Source organism: Platalea leucorodia (genome assembly GCF_965183815.1).
Source record: "Platalea leucorodia genome assembly, chromosome: 4".
Taxonomy (NCBI): Eukaryota; Metazoa; Chordata; class Aves; order Pelecaniformes; family Threskiornithidae; genus Platalea; species Platalea leucorodia.
In genome coordinates this window covers 18325350-18334611 of record NC_138826.1, presented here as the reverse complement: position 1 = coordinate 18334611, position 9262 = coordinate 18325350, and positions in this window count along the sequence as shown.

Sequence of the window (9262 nt, the reverse complement as noted above, 5' to 3'; positions counted from 1 at the left end):
AGGGAGAAACGCACGGAGGAGGCGGGTCGGGAAGGATATGCGGGCCTCGTCTTACGTCGAGAGATGCGCTACATCCCCGTCCACGCCTTTCCTCTGGGAGGAGATGCCGGCTCCTGCCCTCGGGGCCACTCTCACGCTTTCTCGCTGTGCTTTCTCTGCTTTTTTTTGACTCGCCCTCTCTGCAGATTGCTGTCGTGCGCCGCGCCAGCTGCCTCTGCCCGGCAGCAGGATCCTGTTCACGCCTTGCTGTTCAGAAGGTGGAGAGATGAGAGGGCATGCCCTCCTCTTTGTAGAATGGAGGGCAGGTGGCGGGGATGAAGGAGCGGTAATCGGTGAGCCAGGGCTGGATCACTTATTTTGATGTGCAGTCTGCGGTATTTGCTTTAATTTTCAGGCTGGCCTTTAAGTTCTTTCTGAAACTTTGTTTGTAATTTAAAGAAACTTAAGTAGTTGATGACTTATAGTATATTAATCTACAAATGCTGTGAAATGGTAACAGCATTCTTGCGCTTCCCATTCACTTTTTTATATGAGACAGAAGTGTTAAATTTCAGAGAAGTTCTGTACCACATAATCAATAAGCCTGCTTATTGATTACAGAGCTGCAATTTAGTCTGAAATTATTGTGCTGGTATTAGAGAAACAGAACAGCTTTATTTCTGTTTGTCAAGACAGTAAACTTTTAACATTTCTAAGACTAGAGTATTACAGATTTCAGCAGTTGTGTGTGTGTGGGGTGTGTGTTAAGTTAATGTACTGGAGGAAAAAACCAACTATAACTCCTGAATATACATTAGTGTCTTATTGCTTCTTTCACTTTCGCTACTTTATTGCACACTTTAAAGCAATGTTTATATACGTTTTTATTTACTCTGCTGAATTGAAGGTACTCTGAAGCAGCGCTCCTTTTTCCAGTATACATGTTAAAACGTCTTTGTTCTTTAATGCAGGCACTTCAAACAAATGGATCCTGATCAGAAACAAAATGAAAAGTCATCAGATGAAAACATGAAGGGAAATAATTTTGTGTGGGGTGTCAGATTTCATATTTTTGTGTCAGATTTCATATTTTTGTTCACACTACTGTAAAGTAAGAACTGGAAAAATACATAGGAAATGTGTGACTTCCATAAGTGTTCTGTTTTGCCAGAAATCTTCACTTTCTGCATTTTTTTCCACAGCTATGTAAGAAATGTCTCACAGCTGATTTCAATAAATCAGTGGAATGAGAGCAGAAAGCCTGCAGTTAATGCTTTAGAGTTGAGAGTTCAGGTTAGAAAGAGGGTAGTGATCTTTTTGATACACATAAGAATAGAAATAGCTTGATGTTCTTTAAAACAAAAAGCAACACCTGAGACATTGTGACGTAGTTCCATGTAGAAAGGCCAGTCTTAACTAAATCCATTTGATGTGTGCAGGAAAACAATTCTTTGGTACCGGATCATGCCTTCGGTAAGGTGTTATTAGCTTAACCAAACAACTATGCATACAGTAAGTTTTCTGTAAGAGTAGTCATGTTCATTCTCTTTCCTGAAATGCTGTCTGAACATGCCTGTGCAGTTTATTCTGAGTGGGGACAGTTATTCTGCGATATTTCATCACTTGGCTTTCTGCACTACTATTTTGTAATATTGTAGCAGTTCGCTCACAAGCACCCTGAAGCATTCCGTATAGAGTGGAGTGGGCCATAGGGTTCCTTTTCTGCTTTTAGAGAAAAGTGTGATGTAGGAAAATGGAGTGAACTGCTTCTGTGAAGACGTTTGTGTTGTAACTGCACTGCAGAAAAGAAGTGTACTGAAGGAGTTGCTGAATTTGTATCTGCTGAGAGTAAAATAGTGTTTTTTAGAAAATTAAATTGGCATTGTATCTTTTAATTAGTTGGATAGTTGTTTGGTTGTGTGAAGCATTTGTTTCTTAGAGATAACTATGATGATTTGCATGTTTACCAGAACACAATTGTGGAAAAGTTTATTGTTGTGAAATCTAATTAATAGGAGTACAAGAGGTTTTCTTTGTAAGTTTTTTGTTTCTATTTTTTAGTATAAAACTTATTTACAGTCTGCGAATAGTAAAATGGAGGCTATGTCTTGGGTTTTCTTCAGGTTTGTGAAGAATTTTCATCGCAGAATTTTCAAGAGCTTATGCAAGGATAGTGCTATGCTGTCTTTTTCACTTCCAAAAATGGACAAAAAAACCTCCTGTGTCTTCAAGAAAGAAAACATAAAACCTGTAGTCCTAAAATATTTTAATGCGAGGGAAAGCCAAAGACCACACTGTAACTCACAATTGTTTAGAAGGATCTTGTGGAATCATAAGGTGCTCTTGTTAAGAGAGCGCCATAAATTCTTGAAATTCTCATAACACTTCATCTTTGAAGAACAATTGAATTTTACTTTCTTACACTTAAGTATAAAGTATTCCTCCTGAAACCTAATATGTTAAATGATAACTTATATGAGTTGTTTAGTGTCCTCTTTATTTTGCTAGAAAACATATGCTTGTCAGTAAGGTCCCTCTACGCCAGGTGTGATGTAGTGAATGCAATCGCTTCATTGCCTAATAAGTTACAAAGCCAACATCAGAGGAAAAAGTTTTAGAACCTATAGCAAGATTGAAGTAATAATCTTCATAGCCCTAGAGTAAGAAGGCTGATATATTTGGTCTGGTATGTAATTTTTAGCAAAGAAAATGCCTATTTTCTGGTTTCTGTCTCTTCTGAATATTTTGTGTAGGATACTTCCAGTGGTTGCCACATCAAGTTAGAGAGAGTACAGAAGGCAAACAGGTAATTAGCAGTCATTCAGACAGGTAGTGCAAACAAGGAAAAAGAAGATGGTAATCAGAAGTCCTCAGCTCCACAGTTTAAGTAGGATGTCAAGGCACGAATTGATTTCAGGGACTTTTGAGCTGTTACCTTGTGTGTTACAGCAATTATCAACTTTATTGTAGTCTTCTACTAGTGATGTGTATTCTATAAACAGTAAGCATATAATCGATCTCTACAACACTATTTTTAATTAGCCAGAAAGAATAAAGACTCTTGGGAAAAAAAAATCTTTAACTACAGATTTAAAAAAAAAAAAAAAATTGCTTTGTTAATGTTACCTTTTCATGTAGTATAACCAAATGTCGCTGTATTGAAAGGCAAAAATACTTCATCCTTATCACTTCTCAGGTAATTAAGATGCTGCGATTCCTGTATGTAGCTTTGGAATGCTGCCTTATGTGTCAGTATCAATGACAGCAGTTACATAAACAGTACAAATGACCAGTGATGCTCTTCTCTAGTAGTTATGCAGTTTTAACATATCTGGAGGAAAAAAAAAATATCTATTAGTGGTCTTATAATTTAAAATTGGCTTTAAGTATAATTTAATAAAACAATTAATAATATTGCTGTTTTCTCAGCAAAGTGTATTTATTGCTGTTAGCAGAACTATCCTCTAGGGAACTGAAGTTTTAAAAATTGTGTTTTGTAAGAAAATACTTTTGGGCCCTTTTGAAATAAGTTTTTCTTCAAAGTGAAGGTCATTGGATTCTTGTTTTAAACAAGCTTTGTTTAATTGTTAATATTAAATTTTCTTTTGGGTTTGAGCCATATTTGCATTATAGTATTTTTTTTGTTGTTTGGAAATTTGTAAAATGGCATTATTTTAGACAACAAGAAGAATATTTTTAGTCTGAACTTTGAACAGCTTTGATTACTGTCTGAATCTTGAGAAATGGTTGCTAAATTCTGTTGCGTTGAATTAATTTTAGGTTTGTTTCATAGGTGCCTGCATTGAGGAGGGGGAAGCATGTTATTTTTCAGCATGAGTCCCTTTATATCTCAGGCTGCTCAATTGAATTGATTTACATCTATATTAAAAGTTATAATACAAGCAAGCATCCTACTCTGCTTCTGTCTGTCTGGAGATGGAGAATCCACTTCCTCCTCTTAGTTTATACCCATATTTAATCTCTAACATATTTTACTTACAGTTTGTATTCAGCTTCTTGGCTCTTATTTCTCTTTCTCTACAAGAGTAGTCATTGTGGACATGGTAAGTTCTTCTTTCAGTGTGCTTAAGGCGATTGAAATATGACTTGAGTACTACATAACTTATTACAGTTCTCAGATCCCCCTATAAGGAACATCTCCAGCCTCCTAATAATTATTTTGCAGCTTTTTACTGTATTGTTTCTTGTTTTCCTCTGTCGTGTTTTAAAATACGGACCCCTAAGTTGTGTTAGTATTGGCTAGGCCAGTACTATACAGATGTGCGATTCCTCTGTACTCTTACATTGTTACTGTTTCTACAACCAAAGATGATACCTGCTCTTTTTGCTTTACACTTACATGGAATTTTATCTGCAGTTTGATATATATTTTTTTTGCTAACTTCTAGTTAATTTTTTTACAGTGACTGCTTTTTTCAGGATACCTTTTGTAGGTGTGATGTACATTTCTTGCATAGTGCAGCTTTGTCATTAAAAAGTATCTTGTGTGAGCATACGTGGCTTGAAGAATACACGTTGCTTTAGTTCTGTCAGAATTTACCGTTCTTTCATCAGTTTTGTTCTGTTACCTGTATGGTTTTCGTTGAGATTTTATATTTTCTTTATTTGATCGAAAAAAAAGGTAAAAGGTGTCGGTCTGTGCAGTAAGCCTGTTCATCTGTAGGTCACAAGGGACTCTCTAGGTTCAAGTCAAGTTCTCATTATCACTCAATCCTATTTAGACGCAGTTTTCTGGTAGTAGCACTGAATGTACTTTGAAATTATGGTACGTTCCCAAAGCTTGTGCTTTTCTTTGCTGACGCTTGAGTGTAGCGTCAGATATGATAGCAGCATGGATTAAATAGAGTATCTCCTTCACAGCAAGTGCTAACGCCAAATTCTTTTCTAACTAGATGTTTCAAAATAGACCATCTCCTTAGTCAAGGATGTGTGAGTAATGCAGATTTAAAAAACGTTATCTTCCTTGCTTAAGCCAATTTATTTTTGTTTTTGGTGTCCTTGATGCTTCATTGGGTGGTGCTGTTTGGTTTGCTTAATTATTCCCATGTACTCCTGCACACTATTCTGAGTTGTCATCAGTGGATGACAGCCAGAATGGTTGTCAGTACTAGAAGCATGTTCTGAAAATTTAAGCCATGATTTACGGTGAAACAGCTGTCATAATGTTGGTCCTCATAATTTGTTTATTAATGTGATTTGACATCTACTTGATACTGTATCATTTAACATGGATCATGGAGCATGCACATTAAATATTTTAAGCAAATATTTTTGAGTTTGTTGTTCTTTGCTCTGTTGTATCCTATTTCCTCAAAGACTTTCTTCACTCTTGTCCCAGACTAAGTGCTTTCGTACGGCAGTTTTGAGATGCCTCATTTATGAAACTTACAAATATACTTTCCATATACTGTTTCTGATGCTTTTCATATTGGATTATTCCTCCTGGCTTTCAATGCAAACTAATAATTCATACCTGTTCCTTTTATTTTGCATATTTCTTTTAGTATAATTTCACTTTTTTGATCTCCTGTATAGTTACTAAACATCAGATAGGCACTTACGTTTTTAATTGAATCATTCTTTGAAGTTGTGGAGTCTTTATTCTTTTTAATCAAAGAAGAGTCTTTGGGATTTAAATGAAAATTCAAAAGTACAAAATACAAAATTCTCTTAGTAGCAATGCTGGTATAAATCTGTAACAGCTCGTTTTGGTTTTGAATGTAGTAGTGTGGATTTGCATCAGTGTAGCTGATGAGAACAGAGTTGCTTTTGAAAAGAGAAAACTTGGATCCAGTGATTTGGCTTGGATTTTTTCAAAGAAATATTTGTGTATTTTTGAGGGATGTTTGTATGCAGTTTGATTATGTTGTTAGACTGAAGGAAGATCAAATACTCAAAGCTGAGCCGTGTTGTAACCCAAATATCTTCAAAAGGTAGCTTTGACATTCTGAAAAGATTTTAAACAGCCCTCTGAACAATAGCCGTGTTCGCTTTTTAATGGTACAGTGTGATACTACCTAATATTCCTGACTAATGTTAAATACTGTTTTCAATGTGATAAGTTCTTTACAGCAGTTTACTGGTTATTAATCTCTCTTCCTTTCCTGTATTGTGAACTAAGAAGCCTGCACTTTAGTCTGATTTTTTTTTTTTAGGAATATAATAATAAATCGGAAACAATGCAGATCAAAAAAAAGTAATTATTTTTACTTTCGTTGTATAAAGTGCTAGTCTCAATTCGGAAACACCCTACCTCACCCTATCCAGAGAAACAGGCTTTGCAGTCTGCTCTGAAACACAGATTTGACCTGTAACCACCAGAGGGAGCAAATAGTATGGTTGGGACTTCACTAAAAATGTCTTCAGTTGTCAAGAATCATTGGCTAGAAACTAGCCCATGCCTAATTTACACTCCTGATTTTTGTGTCAGAAAATAATCCATTTGGAAATTAACGATAAATGTTAAATCTCAAATATCGGAAACACTGGGCATTTTACTTTAATATTTATATTCACTAATAAAAATGTGACAGCAGTTGGTCAAACAGTTAACATGTAGGAAAAAATTATATGGGATTTACATTTTATTTAAAACATAGAAAGCTTTTCCTCATTTGTTGGTAGGCAACAAATAGAAGAACTTGTAAATCAGAACCTACAGGAAGGTAGTACGATGAAAATACTTATTTACGTATTTCCTGCTATTGTGCAGCAAAACTTAACCAGTCAACTAGAAGTCTGTTAATTTTTATTTTTACATGTTTACATTGAATAGTCCCATTGAACTCGGTGGCAATTCCCATGGTTTAAGGTAGAGGTTTCTGAATTTAATTTCCTCATATTTACTTACCACCAGTAATACTAGCTCCAGGTGGTGTATGAGGCCTTATTTCTGAGGAAGGATGCCCCCGAACCTCTGTAAATACTTTCTTTCCCTTAAATGAGAAACCCATGCTGCTGTGTTTCCCATCCCCGTCACCTCAGCCTCAACTTTGCACCTACCTGAACAGTGTTAGTACAGTGGCTGGAAAATAGAGGATGGACACAAGGTCGGTTGCCATGTACAGAAGGAAGCTGCCATGAAGCATGATGAACATGATGGTCGTAGTCATGTGATGTAGTTTTAGGTAGTCCTGTGAGGAGCAGGGATTTGGACTTGATCCTTATGGGTCCCTTCCAATTTGAGATATTCTATGAACAGAAGTGGTCCATGTGGAGATACTTACTCTTTGGGTTAAGTTTGTATCTTCATACTAGCAGGATTACGAGCTGTACAGGCATGCCACTTTAAAGTCGTTTGTATGTCACACATGCAACTGTTGCAGACAGTCTAAAAATGATTTATTTCTGTACCCTGTTTCCAGCAGCCCTGAGTACATGCATACAGAGGCCAGTAGCAATTGCTTGTAAAACCAAATACTGCTTTAAGGATGCGTTGAATTAGTATACGTTATCATTGTTTTAAAAGAACAACAATTTGGCATTTCTGAGTGTACGTTTGTGTTTCAAGAATTCTTGAGATATAACATTGACCAGAAGGAACAGGAAAAAAACTTGGGGGATGGAGGAAAAGGGAAGTATTTATATGCACTGCAGATACCTTCAATGTCAAAGCACAGAACAAAATACTAGTTTAAATTTAAAAAAATTGAGATACATCTGTGTTTTCTCATCTCAATTCACCTAGCATCAGTTCTGTGAATATAATAGGTTTGAGGATGTGTATTGTTCTGTTTCTTTAGTCTTGCTTCAGTATGAAATTATTTGAAAAGTCTAATCTCAATATCTAGTTGTTCAACACTGGCTTGAATAAAAAGTATTTAAGTCTTGTCAAACCTGAATTTCAAAACTATGTTGGAGATATTTAAGATTTATATTGTCCTTGCTAGTTAACAGGCAATGCTTGTTAGACATTTGAAAGTTGCTCATTGCGAATTTATCATTCAAATCTGAAGTTCACACTATAGAATCTAAACTGGAGAGGTGCTTCAGTGATATCAATCCTGGTTTGTCTTAAGTGAATGGTTCTTTCAGATGCATAAAAATCATATGTTTATTCAGCCACTTTAAATGGTATCTCCTTGTTTATAGCGGATTATAATAAAAGAAGGGCAAGATACCTTTTTGGCTAGTGCTTGAAACCAACTGATCATCCCTGCAGTTTTCTATTTCTCCCCCAGACAGAGTATTTTGTAAGGAGTAGTACAATAATAGAGAATAATACATGTCATGTGGGACAGGGTGGCTTTTAAGTCATTAAACAGAGGAGGACTCTCTGTTTTGTAAAGGAAAGTTTAAGATTTACATAGTTTGAATTCATAAGTCAAAACTTGGCTGAGGTAATTTTTCTAATATTTTCTGATGTTGCGTTGACTTTTGTGTGAATGTGGTGAGGGGGAGTTGCTCCTTCCCTTTTCTTACAGTTATTTATCAGACAAGGTCTGCCAAACTGAACTCTCAGCAGGAGGAGTAGAGAACATCTTCCACTGCACTGAGTTCCATGCTGTCATAGTTAGACTTCTGTCTTTTGGCAGTTTAAAACTGATAAAGATGCATTTATGCTACTGTCTAGCCCCTACTATGACTGCATTTAAACATACTTTTAGATTTTTTTTATGACAAATCTTTATGGCAGATGTGCTCAGTTGTCTTACAACTGTCTTAAATGAATGTAATTTTTCAAGGTGAATGGTCTAACAAAACCTGACCTGATATATATTAAACCTTAAGAAAAAAGTTAAAACTGCAATTAAAAAAAAAAAAAGTTTTACTTGGGTTGTGTCATGTACTTTAAGTTAGTTTGATGACTGTAGAGTCTTCTTATCAGTTACTTCATAGTATTTTTATTCCAGGTTAAAACACCGAGTGCTACAAAAAATAGGAGAAAATTTGGAAACAAACAGGGTAAGCAGAAAAATCTAGGTGACTACAAATGGCAAATAAGATAGTATAGCTTTCAAAATAATCAGTTTTATCATATCTAGAATATATTACTTTCAGTTTCAATTTTTCTTTTAAGACAGTATGTACATTTTCAGTCTGTCTTTTATGAATACTTATGGATAAAACCACTGAGAGGCTATAAAAGATTGCAGATTTTCTTTGCTTAATTTAAAATAAAAAACAATCCTTTATGAAATTGCTAAACATTGTGTGACATTCCCCATGTATCCTTTCATTTTACAAGCATTTACTGTATGTACAGTATAGGATAAACTTTTTCCCCCGTAAAGGAGTAGGGGAAGGGGGACTAAGAACTCCC